This window comes from Lissotriton vulgaris, chromosome 3_1 (genome assembly GCF_964263255.1).
Source record: "Lissotriton vulgaris chromosome 3_1, aLisVul1.2, whole genome shotgun sequence".
NCBI classification, from domain to species: Eukaryota; Metazoa; Chordata; class Amphibia; order Caudata; family Salamandridae; genus Lissotriton; species Lissotriton vulgaris.
Genome location: NC_141689.1, coordinates 2,105,680,259 through 2,105,700,290, shown reverse-complemented (window position 1 = coordinate 2,105,700,290; position 20,032 = coordinate 2,105,680,259). Strand labels below are relative to the sequence as shown.

Below are 20,032 nucleotides of genomic sequence, written 5' to 3'. Positions count from 1 at the left end.
ATTACAAAACCTACAGGAAGGTCTGGAATGGGAAATGTTCCAGAAGCCCCCAAACTGCGTCAGTGTTGTATAAAGAACACAAAACCTTAAAATTGAACACTTGGTTTTGGATTCCAAGTTTAAAGCATTTTTGGGCTACTGTACTGCCCTGCTCACTTGCGTAATCTAGACTTACGCACACCACTTACTTACACAGAAACTCCGACACTCCTCTGGAGGTAAAATGAGCTTTATTAGTATTGTAAACAAGGGCAATAAATCACTGTAGCCAGTAAGTTCTTAGGCACCGAGTGAAAGGCAATAAACAATGGATAAACCACACTATAAATATTGTAATACATACAAATATAAAACAGTGAATATAGGTATATAAACAGTTAATGTACAAAGCACCTCACCAGATGTGTCTCCACCGGAGTCTTCAACATCCCTCGCCAATCACCGAAAACACCAAGTCGGGAATCCTGAAGAGACTTGGGCACAGGAAGTAATCTCTCCAGGCACCAATGTCGTCCCGGGAGTGTGTCCACTCCAAGAATACGTTCCTGAGCTCCACCCCACAGAGACCGCTTTTATAGTTAAATAAACAAGTTCGAGAAGCCTCTAGTAGGCGTTCTCGCCTACCTATCTATCATAGGTGCTGGCCACATCTCTGCGTCAGATCCAAATCAAATCAAAAAGTCTTTATTTCGATTTTTTTCAATCATTAAAGACATTTACAACCTTAAACATTTTCAAGAATTTTTTTTTTACAATTTAAGAAATGAAGAAAAAGTTTTTAAAATTACCCTTCCTTGACAGCTAGTGTAGTCCTTGGGCTAGTATAATCCACAATTCATCACTTCGTCTCTCAATTAAGAATTATTAATATTGGCCATCCACCAAACATAAAATCCATAGATTACAATCATTAAATAAATTGTGTTAAAAAGAAGACATAAGTATTTTAAAAAAAATTCAAAATTCATCACCAGGAACATTACTCACTATATACATTTTACAGTTTCAAGTATCATTAGGCAAACATTACTGTAGGCTCATTTTACGGGCCCGAATTATCCACATCCAGTGGAGAAATTTAGCTATGGCTATAACTACGGCTTGGGAGTTGTCAGTACATAGAATCCTGACTGCCTCACAACCCGTTTTGAGACCTAACTGGACACAAATAGGTTTTAACCAAGATCTCCTAGGAGCCTTATATTCAGGACAGGCAAAGAGAACATGCCCAATGACTTCCCGCTGGTCAGGACAGAAGGGACAAGCCAATCCTTGTCCCCCTCGCCATTTTGCGGTACAAGAGTTTAGTGGTAATGTCCCCACCCTAAACTGATGATATTTCTTCCTGTCCCCTGGGATGGTAATCCAATCCCAATATGCCTCTAAGGCCGGAGAATGCTTGAGTTCTAGGAAATCTGCCGTAAGAGATGGTTCAGTACAGCGGCCAAATCTCTTTGCCTCAAGCATGTTCCAGTACAGGTCTCAAAATATTTTTCTAGGTGGAAAAAGATTCCCTATTGGGTCATCCCACAATGGAGATAATCCCATAGCCTTGTAAATAGCCAACCATACTATTTTGTGAGCCTTATCGAGGTCTCTTACCTCGAGGAAGGCCTGTGCATACTGGGAGAATTCTGGAGTAACCCATAATCTCCTCCAGTAGGCAACCGATCTGATATGAATGCCAGCAGCCTTACATGCCAAGAACAGATGCATACTGGTAAGTAACATATTCCGTTCGAGGCATGTGGGCTACTGAATTCATATCTGTGCATAGAATAAATAGCAGTTACCTCCCTATCGGCGGTTGCCCGTGCCAGCTGCAGCAGTCTGAAAGAGAGTTCTGAGAACAGCCTGTCCTACAGCAGCTTGCTGTTTGGAGTGTACATCTACGCAGTAGTGTTTGGTCAATGTATGTATGGTGGTCCATGTGGCTGCTCTACATATATCCTCTAGAGGAATGTTACCCAGGAAAGCCATGGATGCCCCTAGCTTGCGTGTGGAACACGCTCTTGGGGGAACTGTTAAAGTGCGTTTGGCCTTTTGATAACAGATTTGAATGCATTTAACTATCCACCTGGCTATACCTGATTTGGAAATAGGGTTGCCTTTATGTTGTGGAGAGAAGGCAACAAACAGTTGTTTAGTTTTGCGAAAGTCTTTTGTCCTGTCGATGTAATACAGGAGAGCTCTTTTGACATCTAAGGTGTGCAGTGCTCTGTCTGCCACTGAGTCAGGGTTTGGAAAGAAAACTGGCAGTTCTATGTTTTGATTAATGTGGAACTGCGAGATTACCTTTGGCATGAACTTGGGGTTGGTGCGCAGCACCACCCTATTAGCGTGAATTTGTAGATAGGGCTCTTGAATTGTTAGGGCTTGAAGCTCGCTGGCTTTTCGCAGCGATGTAATGGCTATTAGAAAGGCCACTTTCCAAGTAAAAAACTGTATCTCACAAGAATGGAGAGGCTCAAAGGGGGGTCCCATGAGCCTAGTGAGAACGATATTTAGATTCCAGACAGGCGAATGAGGGTGTCTGGGAGGGATCCCTCTTTTAAGGCCCCGCAAAAAGGCTTTGATGGCAGGCACTCTGAAAAGTGAAAGGTGCTGTCTGTTTTGAAGGTAAGCGGCTATAGCAGCCAAATGTATCCTGATGGAACTATACGCCAGGTTGCATTGGTACATGTGCAGTAGGTAACAAATGATGTTCTGCGTGGATGCATCTAGCGGATCAATGTCATTGTTGGAACAGTAAATGACAAATCGTTTCCATTTGGCTGCGTAGCACGCTCTAGTCGTAGGTCGCCTTGCCTCCTTGATGATGTTCATACACTCAGGGGGCAAGTTGAGGTAGCCAAACTCTATGACCTCAGGAGCCAAATTGCTAGGCTCAACTGTTGAGGATCTGGGTGCTGAATGTCTCCATGGCTGTGAGTAAGGAGGCTGGGAGTGAGTCGCAGCCGCTGGCGAGGCACCACTGAAAGTTCCAGGAACGTGGTGTACCAAGCCTGCCGTGCCCACGTTGGAGCAACCAGGATGAGCGTAATGGAGTGCTGCCGCAGTTTGCGCGCCACCAGCGGTATGAGTGGGGCTGGGGGAAAAGCGTACGCAAATCTGCCTGACCAGTTCATCCATATCGCATTGCCATGAGACTGCGGGTGTGGGAACCTGGCGGCGAAGCTTTGGCATTTTGCGTTCTCTTTTGTGGCGAAGAGGTCGATCTCTGGATGACCCCACTGCTGGAAGTATGGCTGGAGTACCGAGGGGTGGATTTCCCACTCGTGCATTTGATGACTGTGCCTGCTGAGCAGGTCCGCCATCTGGTTGTCTACTCCCGGGAGATGCTTCGCCATGAGGAAGATGTTCCTCTGAATGGCCCACTTCCACATGCTCTGGGCTAGGTGAGAGCTGCGGGGAGTGTGTGCCTCCCTGTTTCTGGATGCAATACATGGAAGTCATGTTGTCCGTCCGGATCAACACGACCTTGTTGCATAGGTGCAATTTGAACGCTTTCAGTGCCATGAAGATTGCCATCAGCTCTAGCAGGTTGATATGCATCTTTTGCTGTTGTGTTTTCCATAGTCCCTGCACTGTGTAATGGAGAACATGCGCTCCCCAACCCTGGAGAGATGCGTCCGTTGTTAGCACTATCTGTGGGACAGGCTCTTGGAACGGTCGTCCCCTGCAAAGGTTTTGTGGAGTCCACCAATGCAGAGAGTTGTAAGCACGACCGGTCACCAACACTAGGTCTTTTAGATGCCCAAGAGCCTGGTTGCACTGCCGTGCTAAGCATTCTTGAAGGGGACGCATGTGCAGTCTCGCGTGCGGGACTATGAATATGCAGGATGCCATCATACCAATCAGTTGCATGAACACCTGCGCTGGGAGTGATTGTTGAGGCTTGAACCTACGAATGAGCAGCTGCATGCGGTCGACCCTGGCAGAGTTCGGCTGCGCTGTTGCCGTCAGAGTGTTCAAGGTTGCCTCTAGGTACTGTCGCACATGGGCTGGCTGCAAGTGTGACTTCGTGTAGTTGAGTGAGAACCCCAGACTGTGAAGGAGGTGAATTGTGCGTGACATGTGGCTGGCACACTGCTGGGCTGACTTGGCCTGAACGAGCCAGTCGTCCAGGTAGAGGTAGACGTGAATATGTTGTCTGCGAAGGTGCGCAACCACGGTCGCTAAGCACTTGGTGAACACTCTGGGTGCAGTGGTGACCCCGAAAGGCAAAACCTTGAATTGGTAATGCTGATTGTTGATGGTGAACCTGATATTTTTTGTGACTTGGGTGAATGGGGATGTGGAAATATGCATCCTTGAGGTCCAGGGTGGCTAGGAAGTCGCCCTGGCTGAGCAACGGCAGGATCTGCTGTAAGGTTAGCATATGAAAGTGTTCTGAAAGGATGTATTGGTTGAGGGGTCTGAGGTCAAGAATGGGCCGCAGGGATCCGTCCTTTTTTGGGATAAGGAAGTACAGAGAGTACACCCCTGTACCTCGTTCTTCTGCAGGCACGAGCTCTATTGCCCCTTTTTGCAGCATGGAGAGTACTTCTTGCTGCAATAAGTGCATGTGCTCTGCGGACATAGGACAGTGCCTTGGGGGTATGTTGGGGGGGGGGGGGGGAGGTTAGTTCTAGACAATAGCCGTATCGGATAAGTTGTCTCACCCACCTGTCCGTGGTAATGCCTACCCAGACTGGCAGGAACTGCTGGAGTCTTCCCCCGACAGGTGTTGGATGGTCGGGGGGAAGTGACAAGGCGTCACTGTTTGTTGGGAGCGGAGGATCTGGCGTTGTTATTGTCACGTACTCTGCCTTTGGCGCTGTTCCCACGGTATCCACCCCTGGTATTCTTTGTATAGGTGGATTGCGTGCTCCCTTTGGTGTACTGGGCTTGCTGTAAAGCCTGTCCTCTAGAGGCTCCCCTATTACCGGAGCGACAAAAGGAACCACCCCGAAACTGCTGAGATTGCAGAACCCCCATGGATTTGGCTGTCTCAGTGTCCTTTTTTATTTTTTCGAGTGTTGTGTCTACCTCAGGAACAAAAAGGAAGTCCGGGTTAAACGGCTGGTTGAGCCGAGTAGTTTGAATCTCGGGCTTGAAACCAGAGATGCGGAGCCATGCGTGACGTCTTAGCATCACACTAGTGTTTATGGCCCTAGCTGCCGTGTCTGCTGCGTCCAGTGCGCATTAGAAATCAATTTCCCTTCTTGTATAATCATCTCTGCTCCCTCCCTGTACATATCAGGCAGGTGTTGCAACAACTGTTCTAGTGTGTCGTAGTGCGCCCTGTCTTATCTAGCCAACAGTGCCTGTGTATTGGAAATCCTCCAAACATTAGTAGCCTGCGCTGCCACTCGCTTTCCTGACGCCTCCAGAATTTTTGATTCCTTGTCCGGAGGTGGAGCGTCACCACTAGTTTGTCCTCTTGCGTGCATTGGCCACTACAAGGGAGTCCAAGGGGAGCTGGCCTTTGATGTAAGTGGGGTCCACTGGAGCAGGCCTATATTTTTTCTCAATGCGTGGGTTGATAACCCTAGCTTTGGTGGGTTCTCTGAAAATGTCCGCAGCATGTTTGAGGACCCCCTTAAGCATAGGCAAAGTCTTAGTGGAACGTTCAGAGGTGGAGAAAGTGTCAAACAAGAAATCTTCGTCCACTGGTTCTGCATGCATCTCCACGTCATGGTTGAGTGCTGCCCTTTCTATCAGAGCGTTAAACGCTGCCGTGTCCTCAGTTGGTGAAGTCTTGACGTTGTAGGACTGGGCGTCTGGTGCAGCATGTGGATCATCAGGGTCTACAGTTTGATCAACAGCCTCAGACCACTGTTGTGGTTCATCCTGATCAGTGTCAGCGTGATAGGCGAAGGCCGCTTGACCATAGTCTTCACCCATGTCCTCCTCGCTTTGTGCTGGAGAATATGCCATTTGCTGCGAATAGTCCTGAACGTGCTCGAAGAGAACCGGTGAGGTGGCAGAGTCCTTCTTCCGTTTAAGAGGAATTTTGTAACCCTCCAAAGGATGTTCAGGCGCGATCTTCCGCTTGTGGATGGTTAGCCTCTCTGATTCCGAGTCGATATATAGTTTCGACTGTCGTACGAGGGTTCGTGGAACACAACACCTCCGGGAGCAGGCATCGGAGGCGCCGACGACGTTTTGGAAGGTTCGGCGCCTTTGTGGAGTTCGAGGTGCTTCGCTCGAGATGTCGGCAGAAGACCGAACTTGATCGGAGGTTGTCCGACGGTCTTGGAGCTCGATGTAGTGGTCGATTCGAGCTGCTTCGGCGCTGGAGGAGGACGCTTGGTTGATGGCGCAGACTCGAGCTCTCGGCTTGTAGCATTTCCAGCCTTAGGCGTCGACGAGACTTGCTGTTTCGGGTCGGCTTTGGCTTTCGGCTCGAGGTGCTTGCTGAGCAGTGGCTTGAGCCCTGAAATCTTCGGCTCGATGGCCTTCTTTGTCTGGAGGCCTTTGGCCTTGTCGCCATGTTTGTGCGTCGACGTAGACGGCGCCGAGGTGACGTGTTTGCTGGTTGAGCTCTGCTTCGACGCCCCAGTCTTCGAGGCGACAGGCACTTTCGACGCCGAAGGGTTGTCCATAGTCTTTGATTGGACAGGCATCGACGTCGAACCGACCACCATTTTAAGTAGTTTTAGTTTCGATTTCGGCTCCATTGGTTTCGGTTTCGATTTTGAGGAATAGACCAATGGCTCCTTAGAAGCATTCTTAGCCTGGCTTGGACGCGGGGCTATAGAACGTGTTTGAAGATTTTGGCTAAGGCCTGTCGGCGATGCCTCGACCTGAGCCGTAGGGAGCGTAATGTCAGTTTTGGACCCCGCTACTGCGGTTGGGCCCGGCTCATCACTGGAGTCGTCATCGACGGCCCCGATGGCCCCTTCGTCGTCCCCTACCTCGACGACGTCTTCTTCGTGGACGTACTCTTCACCTTGCTCGTCCACCTCGAAGTTGGAGTCATGCTCCGACGCTGGTTCCGACTGCTCTTCATTAACCTCCTCTTCTTCTTCCTCATCTTCGACGCCTTCATCGTCACAGGCCTCGAAGATGTTGACCGGTTCTGGCGCCGTCTGTTGCGCCGACTGCCGCGCCGAATGCCTTGCTGCGCGTCGAAGTTTAAGCGTCTTCTTGGAGCGGAACTTAGAGCAGGCCATACAGCTGGCCTCGTCGTGCTCGGGTGACAAACATTTATTGCACACTGGGTGCACGTCTATATGGGGGTATTTCGAATTACAGACGGGGCATCGTTTAAACGGGCTCCGATCCATCGTTGTCGTAGTCTGGGCCTGTGATGTCAAAGCGAGAAACAGCTATCGACGTCCGGTTCGAAGAACTGGAAAGGAACAGGCACCGAACGAGACAATACCGACGCTTTGAAGGCCTTTTGGCCTTAGGAAAGAGTCAATACAAAGTTTCTGAACTAGAGTCGAGAAAGTACATCCGAACCCAATGGCGGAAAAAAACAATCTGAGGATGGAGAGGATGCCCATGCGCCCTGTAGTCCAGGGGAGGAGCCACCTATCTCGTGGTACTTCGAAGACTCTTCCAGGACAACAATGTGCAATCATCCGGACCCAACACTAGGCGGCGATCTATGCACAGATATGAATTCAGCAGCCGACATGCCTCGAACATAAAATTCCTTAGTGAGTGCTCCTGTCAGTTGTGCGTGTTTCGTGGCCAGCTGGTTGGTGTGCTGTTTCCAATCTAATTTGGATGACAAAGTTATGCCCAGATAGTTAAATACTTGGGTCTGTTCCAATTGAACCCCATACATAGCTATATTCCCTCTGACAAATTTATTTTTATGTAGGACCATAAACTTTGTCTTTGATGTATTAATGACAAGACAATGGTCTTTGCAGAAAACCTCAAACCTGGGGGCATCAGTTGGTTGCTGTTCAAAATAGCGGATCACCCTGTTGATGTATAGTGAGAAGAGTGTAGGGGCAAGTACACACCCTTGGCGGACCCCCCTGGCAATAGGGAATTTATCCGTTACACTTCCCTGCTGATTCCAGCGGACTCTGGCATAATTATTTTCATGCAGTCTGATTAGAAGTGACAAAATATCAAGTGGGATGCCCTGCTCTTGAAAGGCTACCCACAACTTAGTGCAAGGGACCAAATCAAACACTGATTTAAGATCAACGAAAACTGCAAAAAGCATACCCCCCCCCCTAGTAACACTACACGCCAATATAATAAAACAAATCTAAAAACTTGGTCAATGGTACTGGTATGACTACGAAACCCTGCCTGTAGGGGCAACAGAATATCCTTTTCCTCTATCCAGCCCTGAATACGCTGCAGTAAGAGACTTGCCACTACCTTTTGTATGCAAGCGATCAAGCTAATAGGCCTGTAATTTCCTGGGTCCGAGCACTCCCCTTTTTTGAAAATTGGAATGATCTCGGCACCCTTCCAGGACTCAGGTATTGGTGAGCCCATTGCAATGCCATTAGCTAACAGATGGATAGAAGAGGCCCAAAGATCCTTATCATGCATAAACAGGTCTGCTGGAACAGAGTCCAGGCCTGGTGCCCTAGCTTTAGGGATATTGTTCAAAATTTTGATGATATCAGCTTTGGTAAAGGAAAGGTGATTTGTGCCCTCAATAGCTTTTAAAAGAGCCGCTCTCTCTTCTCCCACCTCGTCCACAGCGGCAAACTGAGACGCATAGTGAGAGACCCAAGCATTTGGTGAAACATAGTTGGTAGGTTCACCCCTTTTTGTCCCCCTACCCCATTTGACCATATCCCAAAAGGAGCACATAGATCTTTCTTTACTAGCACTCAGGAGCTCCCTCCAGTATTCATTGTCCCAGTCACTTTTTGCCCTAAGTTGTATTCTTTTATACGTGACTCGGGCGGTCTTGATCTTAACTATGTCTTTGGTTTTTACTGCATCTGATAGGGCCCTATATGCAACCCTACAGGATTTACCATACCATTGATCCTCCTTTCTTGCTGGCCTACTCGGTTTTTTGGTCACCTTTTTGACGAAGAAAGATCTTAACTGATTAAAGAAGTTGTCGTGAATCCGACTAGTATTTGACACGATTGCCTCCACAGTGGAATTATTCCTTAGTTCTACTATAGCTTGACCAGTCAGATCCCTCATGGCATCAATATCCTCTTCATTCATTACACAGCTTGCCCATCTGATTCGTCTATGGTTATTTGAGAGGGCTATTTCCACACAATCACCCGGACACTCACGTTTTGGTAAATCAAATAACCTGAATGACAGGATTAATGGGTTATGATCACTCTCTACCCGTTCTTCTATCCGCATATCATCCATAATAGACCAATTCTCCTTATTTGTAAGGATGTAATCTATGCGGCTATGAGATGTACCGTTGTTAAAGGTAGAGGCACCCTGTTTATCGAAACCCATTCTTCCATTAGTGGCACGTAACTCGTGCTCCACACATAGGACTTTGAGTTGTAGTGCTGCCTCTGACCATTTTTTAATAGGTGGTATTGTCAGCTGAGGGATCTTCCAAATGTAGTCCTCTTCCACTGTAAGATCCATATCATAGCTGTCTAGGCGTTCAAAACAGCAATTAAAATCACCTGCCACAATAATGTTGCCTTTTGAGCGATATCGCTTGAGGAGAATATCTAACTGGTCTACTGCTTCGGTAGGTTTACCACCAGGGAGCCCCCTGCAATAAATATTAAAGACAAGGAGGTCCTTGAAGTCTGAGCTTTTGAACTTAATTAGCAAGATATCTGGGCTATTTGTGTCCAGCTGAGTAACGGAATATCTACTATCCTGCTTAACCCATGTCAGCAAGCCTCCCTTCGGTCTTCCCCGTAAGCTAGGGATGGCAGAAGTGTAAAAGTTTAAGTATCCTGGCTTAAATTCCAGAGTTACCTGCCATGTTTCCTGAAGGAGGATTATATCCTTATTATCCAGAAAAGCTAACCAGTCCAGAGATGTTACCTTACTTCTCAACCCTGCCACATTCCATTACACCAGAGTTGATAAGGGAGGAGAATTTGTGCGGTCAACTTTGATTTGTTGGTCAGCGCTAGCCCTACCTTCTTTGGGTAGTAAGACCCCGGATAGACTAGTATCTAATGCCTCCTGATTGAGATCTATTTTGTTTTGTGCTGTATTATCAACCATACAATCCCGTGGTTGATTAGAGCCATTAGTCCCTTGCAGATCCACTGAGATATTGCAATTGCCCATTGTGTTGGTCTGGGGCATGCGGATATCACTTGTAAGGACAGCGCTATAAGCTATAGTGTCATCCATTCCACAGGCCTCAGATAATCTAATACATGCCGTATTGCGATCCCCCAGGAGTCAGTCGCAATTATTTAGGCCTGACAGGATCCCAAACCTATTTTCTAGACTAATCCCCCATTCATTAAATGGAGCACCCGCACCCCACCTATTCATCATGTTGTTCCACCTTGGCCCTGGAGTCTTAGGATACGTCACATTTTGCCGCTCACCATAAAAGAACTTTAAGGTGAGTGGAACAATAGTGCCACTCCTGCGTTGAGGGGGGAGTATGTTTGACAAAACATTGGGGAGCACAGCCGAATGGGAGAAATTCACCACTACGCAATCTCCTTTAAACTTTTTCGGTCTATTCCCTATCCAGGCTGTCCTTCTAGCCGACATAATTTCCCCTGCTAACTGCTGTTTCCCCCAGGGGCCATCTGCATATTACCTGACAGCCAGTGCAGCGCCTTACTAGAGAGAGATGTCGGAGTTTCTGTCTGCCCAGGTACCAAAGGTGGAACATTTGCCAGTACCAACACCAAAGGTGAAGCTTCTACTATAAATTGGGGAGAGTCTGTTCCCTGACAGAATGCAGGTTGTACGGTCTATGTTGGCAAAACCTTCTCTCTTACTACTGGGTGAGTATCTACATTTACTGGTCCCTGACCAGGGGGGATGATTGCTGTCGAACTCCTCTCTACCTCTACCACACACACACCATTCTTCCCATATGTACCTGCTAGATTTGAAACCAGAGTTGCTATGTTACCAACCTCCCCATTTACCTTAGTCTGAATCCCACCCAATTTTTTCACCTCAGCAGTGAGTTTATCAATTTTGGCCACCATTGGTTTGATAATAGCTTTAATTTTACACTCAATCATATCTGCTATCCTAGAAAATAGCTCATCATCCATAATATGCTTTATGCTGCCCTCCCCAACATCCATAATCTTGTCCTTAGTTTTCCTTGGTGGTGAAACCCTTTTCCTCCTTAACCCTGAGCGTAACCCGCCGCGCTTGGGTTGGGTCTTTTTACCTGTTCTAACTGTCGTGGTTTCCTGCTCTACAGAGGAAAGGTCACCTTCTATGACATGGGCATGTGTCTCAGGATCGGAATCATCTTCACTTCCTGGATTAATTTCAGGGTCAATTTCTAAATCAACCGCTGGGAGTGCGCTTTGATCGTATTTGTCACTGTCTTGATGATCAGACTCATGAGCGTCACTGCCAGCAGCCTGTGAGGATATATCAACCACGATAGATGATTGGGATGGACTCATAGCAGGAAGAACTGGGGATTGGCTTAGTCCTAATGACTGTCGCCTTTCGCTATTAATTTTCGTTACCACTTGGACCATGTACTTATCCATCGTGTTGGATGGAGTTGGAGCTAGTTTTTTCGGCATCCTATACAATTAGAAGTTAGCACTCAATAGAATAATGCAAGTTTATAGCCCACAATAAGCAGTACTTGAACTAGTAAACTAGAAAAGGGGAGGACACAACAACAACAATCCTCTATAAGATTAAGTGGAGTTAGGCAAAATGAATTTTACTGCATGTAAATTCCTCGAACTTGATAGGGGCAAAGTGGTCGGCCCAGTCCAGTCGCGGCCTGTCTCGGACTGTCTAAGACTGTTCGCCCTTTGTCCGGGCTTCGTCCAGCGTCCCGCTCGCGTCCCGCTGAGCGTTGGGGGCGTTACTAAATAGGAGGAGTAGGGGGCGGGAAGAGACACCAGGTGCGCTGAGTTGGTCGTGCGCGGAACCCTGGGTCTCACAGTCCCGGCCCCCGTGTGTCAGCAGCAGAGCTTCCCTCGCGATAAACGATTCCCAAATCCAAGGAAAGGCAAGTTCCAAGTCTGTCAGCCAAAGCAGCAGCTACGAGCGTCAGATCCACCCATACAGACCTGGCCAGATTCTGTTTGGGAGCACCAAGGCAAAAGACATTCCTTTCCCTGTCTCCGGCCTTGGGGAGCATTGCACAGCACATCCTCCCTCCGTCCTTGAGATAAGCATAGAATGCACAAAAACAAGCACAAGGTACAAAACAACCTCACGAAATAAGTCTCTCACCAGCTCGTACTGGTTTACGTGAAAAATATGTTTATGTTACTGCTGAAATGTAACTACAGGGCCAAGCAGCCCAAAATGGAAGAACAATGCAAACAAATGGAAGAGCATTGCATCGAATTGAAGTCAACATGCAATTTAGCATGTGTAAAATGGCGAATGCAGTACAGCTACCTGGTGAGAAGTATGAATTCATAAGATAGACTGCCAATTTATGTCTTGACATGTTGATTAGATCTCTAAAAGAAAATGATTGCAGTAGACATTTTCTGATGACAAAATTACGTTTCAGCGTTGCCATTTTCAGTAAAATGGTCAAAGAGAGTAAGTTATGATCTTTTACTAAGACACCTATGTCATTCTCTGAGAATGGATTGCTGGATAGATGATTCTGCATTAGGTCTTGGAAGATCAAACCCCTCATTGATTGGCTACTTGAAGAGGCGCATTCACAGAAGCAGCAAATATTTTGCAGTAGATAAACCAAGGTCATTGATGAAAGAGCTTGCTCAATGCAGATCATAAAGTGAAAGGTATTGGTCTGCAGGCTGAATAAAAATCTGGCATTCTGGATGAAGATTGTGTTGAGTTTAACTCAATGTTTAGACCAGAGTCTGTTTCTGTTAACCTCATCAAAGGCTAAAATCTACAAAACAGACCGTAGATGTTTATCAATTAGTTTGAATTCCACATTTAGAAGGACAATCAAGCAAAAGTGAGCGGAGTGACTTTTAGGACCTTTTTTGAGGAGAGTTTGCATGATAGACCCTTGCCAGGATGCAGGAAACTGGCCAGTGGTCAGGGCACAGTCAAAGAGGCTTCAGCATCTGGCTTCATAGTTGTGGGTTGTGCTTCATTACAGCCAACAGGATCCCATTGGGGCCACTGGAAGGTTTAGATTGCTTTATTAATTGTACTATTTCATGCTTGGCGACGAACATAATGTTTTGAATGACAAAACAGGAAAGGGTTGGTGGTGAAATTCAACTCAAAAGGATTCTTAACGTGTTTTTCGCAGTTATTGAAGGGGACATAATAATCAGTTTCAGGTCGGAGAGTTAAGGAGCCGGTTTCATGATGTGAAATTGGGCAGATTATGGCCTCCCATTTCCCAAAATTCCTGCAGGCATTCTACATTGTGGAAGTTCAGAAAAATCAAATCATTTTGACAATTGCTGACTTGACAAGTAATCCTGGCAATGTTCCATGACCATAACCGTATACGATTGTGGACCACTCTATCCAATTTCAGAATATCAGATACACTGCTGCCCATGTCATATGCATGAAGGATGCTCATGGAAACAAGTTGATGGAGCTGACAACATGGGAGGAAACATCAATTTTTCCTTTAGGAAATTGCGATTTCCCCACCCCGCCATTGCCTCTCTCTTGGCCAAACTTTTGGTGATATCTGTTAAGAAGCCTAAGTTGTACATGTTCGTTCTACGTCAGTATTTTTCTGGAAGTAACAGTACAGTCTGAAGGAACAGTACTGTCTGAAGAAACAGTACTGTCTGAAGAAACAGTACTGTCTGAAGAAACAGTACTGTCTGAAGAAACAGTACTGTCTGAAGAAACAGTACTGTCTGAAGAAACAGTACAGTCTGAAGAAACAGTACAGTCTGAAGAAACAGTACAGTCTGAAGAAACAGTACAGTCTGAAGAAACAGTACAGTCTGAAGAAACAGTACAGTCTGAAGAAACAGTACAGTCTGAAGAAACAGTACAGTCTGAAGAAACCACACAGTTGAAGTACGGAAGAAATCATATCTGTAGAATATTCTGCAGATTAAGAACTTCTGGTCACCTGATAACATGGTGTAAAGTCCAGGTAGTTACTTTCTGCGTCCCAAGGATCATTATTAGGAGATTAATTGGGGATTTGGTCTTTGTTCGTACCAGTACTATTACATCAGGACTCCATTGAGTCTGAGCATCTTGAGGAAGATGAGCCCTTTGGTTCAGAGTTTGTTGAAGCAGAGGTAGGTGCAGCAATGGTTGGGCACTCTGTTGGTCTTCTATTAGGAGCCTTAGGCATGTTGAGAGGATTTACTGCTTTTCCAATTAGAGGATGGTCGACCTTGTAGTGATGGGAGCACAGTTTGCTAACTAGGAGTGAGAAATTGTCTGCAATTTGATGTTATAAATCCATCAACAACAGGTGTGGATCTTTGTGAGCATTGTTTTGTTTTTCCTGGTTGACAGGAGGAGATTTAAAGTTGATATTGAGACCCAGGTGTTAATGTTGCTCTTGTTGCAGAATAAGGTTTGCATTTAGCACTTTTATGTCCAACTGCTGATAAAGCACCTGTTGCATGTTCTATTGTCCGAAAGGCATTGCTTCGCAATGAGGTGACCATGGATAATTGACGGCCGGGTGAGATATTCCTTGCACAGCATAGCTATAAGGTAAATCATCAAAGGTGTCTGTGACAGTGGAGGTGGTGTGGTACTGCAAATCCGGACCCCGCTGTTTTACAGATATCGAGGTCCTACACTCGTGTCACAAAATGTCGTCGTACCATGACGAATTTGGTATCTATGGACCGGTAACGATTAGGACATGATCCCTATGCATTTGCGTTACGATTGAGTGATGCTAACACCTTTAAATCGTAGTTTCCGTCCCGAACCCTCAGACTCCATTTTGTAAACGGCATCCATCTTTTGACTTGCCCTCATATAGTCAATTGATTAAGACCGAGTTTGATCTGAAAAGACACGTCCGCCGTAGCTGACTTCCCCATGACCTGGCCAAAGCTGTCCCCACTGCCTCCAGCCAAGCTTGTTTGGGCAGCTCCTCGTCCAGTGGCCGAGCAAGATATCATCAAGGCACAACATGTCATAAACCATTCACTACATACAGACCCTGTTTCCCATACACATGCACCTGTCCACGACTCTCGTTTATGACCCGTTTTATGATGGGAGGGTGCCCGACCTTATTTGTGTTTCATCGATATCTGATGGGAGTTCTGGATCTGGCGGGGTAATCCATCACAAACTGGACACCTAAGATATGTGCTGACCAGCATGACTTCGCTCTTTGTATTATTGTAGAAATATCCATATCATAAACTCAAGAATTCTTGCCTGCAGCTGTTATTTATGTATATAAGGAGAGGCTGGTTCTGTAAAAACGAACAGTCTCCTGAGAACTTACGGCCCGTGTTGTCGTACTTCTAGGACGCATGTTACTTGGTTGCAGCCAATAAAACTCGATCACTGACTTCAACTAGAAGACTCTGTGTTTCTGTAAGTCCAGAACAGGGAGAACTCAGAGGTCTTCGGGTGTGGTCCCCTGGCACCACCGGGTCTCTAAAAACCCGGCACCTCAGTTGGCGCCCAACTCGAGGCGATATCAAGCGGCGACGATCCAAGCCAAATGTTTGTGAGGAGCTTCGTGTGAAAATTCCGGAGGACGGCCAGCCACTTCAGCGACCCCTGCATGTCGACGTGGTTCCGAAGGTCTTTGCTGCGAGGTTCCCCGCGTCCCGACGGCTACGAAGGACTGCTGCCCTGACTATCGCCCTGTTTTGGACCCAGTGATCCTTGGTAGAGCGAAACGATAGAAGAGTCTTCTAGTGACGTCACCGATCTTCAGTATTCAGTTAAGTATAAGTGGAGCGTCTCCCAGTTCTTAGTTTAGTTCTTAGTTTTGGTATCCCAGAGATACGGTTTGTATTGGTTCTTGCAAGCACCAAAACAGAGGGATTCGTGTATTCACGACAATATCATAATTAGATAATCCCTTGAAGTTTGAAGCTAGACTAGCGAGCGAAGATGCCTGGTCTCAGCAGACTTGGAAACTTGTTTTGTCTTGGTTGTAGTAAGGACTCCCGATTAGAGGATTCGTGTCCGGTTCCTCAGATTGGAACTCCAACATATGAGTTATATATAAAGCACGGAGTAGGCCCTATCACATATAATGAAGTGTGGATAAAGTACACCAGAAAAGATGGTGTTTTAAAATGGCCCCAATATGGTAGTTTTGACTCAGAAATATTAGATAACTTCGAGGTCAAATTGTTCAAGAAGAAAGCCCGGCCAGCGATGTTTGACTCTTTTCGCTTATGGCGCAAAGAAGCCAAACAGAAAGAAATAAAATTAGCAAAGAAAAATAAAAAAGGCATGTCGATGGTACAAGCTGCCATCGCATACAGGGATAATGAGGAAGAGCAGGAAAGTGAACAAATGCTCAGAAGCAAGAAACTAGCAATAGATAAATGCTACCCGATGTTACCACATGAGGGACAAGACTCAAAGGGAATATCCTACAAAGATCCATTAATGTCCCATTTATTGAACTCACCACCCCCATATACATCGAGTATTGTTGGACCCCCGAGGCGTATTGTTATACCGCGCCCTGGCGCACGAAAAACAGCTCTTGCACAAGCACCAGCTCCTCTTCAGCTGGTTCCTACTTCTCCGGCGCAGCCTTTTCAAGGGCCGCCGCCTTTGCTACATACTCCATCTACTTCTACGACTTTGCCTACTGCTCCCACTATTCACTATGATACTACGTCCGCTACTGCCTCAACTTCCTCCGCTGTTGCTTCGACTTCCTCTTCACATCAGCCTGTCTTTTCTGGCGCATCTGCCTCGCCGCAAACTTCTCCTTCTGTCAGACAGAGAGTGGCAAGTACTGTCACTGGCCTATTCTCGCCCTTCTTTGGGTCGCCTAGAACGACCCCTAAACCAGAACGTAGACAGTTGCGTAGTCAACTACCGGACTACGAGGAAAGAGAAGTACTGAATGAGTTAGCACGCAAATGGGTTACTGATACTGTAAGATACGATGTTCAGTCTGTTATGGAAGTCTTCCGTCAGTGGGATTCATCCACTCAAAGATATGCATTTGAAGAAATGTGTGTGTACCTCTGGGAAGATTTACAAGACAATGACCCAAAACGCAGAATGCAGGAACTAGCCCGCATGCGATTCAAATTCTATGAAGGTATGATTATAGGTGCAGATGTTGAGAAAGCAATGGATCTGTTATCTTATAGGAGTAAGGGAAACAGCTCTAGATCGTTTAATAAGGATATGTCGGGTAGGAAAAAGGCGCGACAGTACCCCATGAGAGAGGTTCCTCCGGTATGGAGGGAAGGTGATGCGAATGCACAACCACCTGTTCCACCGCATTTCCAGCGTGTATGGGTACATGTCCCCTGGAAAAGATCCGAAGTTTTAGCACTCAAACAGACACTACCCGATCCCCGTAAAAACCCAGCAGGATATTACAAGGAATTATCACAGACTGCCAGCTCATGTATAATGAATTTAGCGGATATAGACATGTTGTTTGGGAATGTTGTTCCGCATCCTTTATGGAGTAAAATTCGTCATGTAGATCATGATCAAGAACTAGGTGACTCATGGGCTAATATTACTGCTACAGATGCTAGACAAGTAGGTGGTTCTAAACCCGAGCCTTTAATAGCAGATCTTCCAAGTAGGATCATCGCGTACATGAAAACGTTAATGCCTGAATTACGTGTAAATTGGGACAAGCTATCTGCGTGCAAGCAAAAGAAAGATGAAAATGTGTCTGACTTTTTCACGAGATTTGAGGAGACTTTCACTGATCATAGTGGTCAGGACATGGCTACCGAGGGTGGCCAAAGATTGTTTGTAGACAAACTTGTACATAATCTGCTTCCTGAATTGTGCAATAAATTGAAAGATTCAGAGAGTGCTTGGGCTGTTTCCACGTCAGCGCAGATTTTAGCCACAGCCCAGTACTATGAAAACAGACGCAAAGACGAGCTAGATAAGTCAGACAAGAAGACTAAAGAACTAAAAACTAAAGTTCTCCTCCAGCAAGCTTATCCGCCTCGCACTCCTAGTCAGCCCAATTATCAGCAGCCACAGCATTATTCGAGAAACGCGCAAGGAAACCAGTTTTCCCACCAGCGTTCTCCGTATGGCCCGAATCAATGTGCATATTGCAAAGAAGAGGGTCATTTCAAAAGTAGTTGCCAAGCTCTTGCACGACGTTTAAACGGTGTCTCCGGCGCTAGAGGTAGAGGTGTTCAACAGGCTCCTAGAGGTAGGGGCCGTGCAAATTTCCCCCAGAACACCATTCCTTTTCCGCCTCAGAATTGTATGAATAGCTTTGACCAACAGAATAATGCATCATCCAGGTCAGCTCAGTACTATGCAGATGACTATTACGCAGAAAACGAGAATGAGGGTAATAATTGCTAGGACAGCCATGGACAAAGAGAGGGAGTTGTTTCAGTTCCAGTAGATCAGAATGGACCTTACGTCGAGGTAATTACATCCGGAGTGTCGGAGCCATTTCTGCTGGATACTGGTGCTATGAAAAGTTCTATTATGCACTCAAAACTTCCTGGCGCACCTTTGTCCGGCGAAATGAATGTTTCAGTAGGTTTTTCTGGCGCCCCTGTTAGAAATCCGATCTCCAGTCCCATGCCCCTTTCTGTTGGCCCATGCGAATTAGAAGCACCCCTCATTCTTACAACAGGTTGTGGCGAAAATTTGTTAGGTTTGGATTTGCTGAAGAGATTATATGCGACTTTGTACTGTTCTCCTTCGGGAGTACAACTCACCCTTGGAAAGAAAGTGATTTCCCCGATGTATTTGTCAAAAGAAAGAATTCCGACTGAGTTGTCATCTCTTCCAGATGTACTTTGGGCAAATGGTTCTAATGATGTAGGTCGTTTAGAGATAGCATTGTATGTCATAACCTTGAAAGCTAATGTCAGGTTGCCACGTATCCCCCAATATAGAATGTCAAAAGAATGTGAAAAGGGTTTGCTAGAGATAGTCCACGATCTAATTGCGAAAGATGTCATCGAAGAGGCTACAGGCAACATTTGTAACAGTCCTGTTCTGCTTGTCTTAAAGCGTACCGATCCTTCACAGCCCCCTGTGTACCGATTTGTGATCGATCTAAGGGAAGTGAATAAGATCGTTGTACCGCAGTTTCCAGTCGTCCCCAACATTACTGCCTTATTGACAATGGTCCCAGCCTCAGCCAATTGGTTTTCAGTGATTGACCCGAAGAATGCCTTCTTCAGCATTCCGATTGCCGAGGAGAGCAGAGATATCTTTGGCTTCAATTTAGGAGGACGAAGCTTCCGCTTCAGACGCACTCCTCAGGGCTACTGTGAGAGTCCATCAATATTCAGTCAGGCTCTGAAAACACAACTACATACGATTGTTCTACCTGGCGGCGCGACTCTGATTCAGTATGTAGACGATTTGCTGATCGCTGCAGATACTGAAGAGGTTTGCAAGCAAGCTACATTGTCATTGTTGCGTCATTTATGTGACATGAAGCACAAGGTCTCGCTTTCCAAACTACAATTTTGCCGAAAAGAAGTAACCTACTTAGGTCACATCTTATCGAAGGAGGGAAGGAGACTGACCCCAGAAAGAATACAGGCAATTGCAGAATTGAGTGTCCCAAGGACACAAAGAGAAGTGCGTGCCTTCTTGGGCATTACATCATACTGTAGACAATGGATACCGAATTTCTCACTGTTGGCCAAGCCCTTGCTGGCATTAATGCGTAAAGACACACCCAATCCTTTGCCTTGGTCTGAAGATTGTCAGGCGAGTTTCCATGAGTTGCGTGAGGCGTTATGTTCGGCTCCTGTGTTGGGCAACCCAGACTACAGCAAGCCCTTTACATTATACGTCCATGAGAAGGAAGGTTGCGCATTATCAG

The 20,032-nt window shown here is 46.4% G+C and overlaps 1 protein-coding gene across 11 annotated transcripts in view; it reads right to left on the bottom strand.

Moving 5' to 3' along the window:
• FRYL (FRY like transcription coactivator) overlaps window positions 1-20,032 on the bottom strand; it is a 2,483,143-nt gene that overhangs the window by 928,080 nt on the left and 1,535,031 nt on the right. The gene's annotated exons all lie outside the window — the stretch shown is intronic.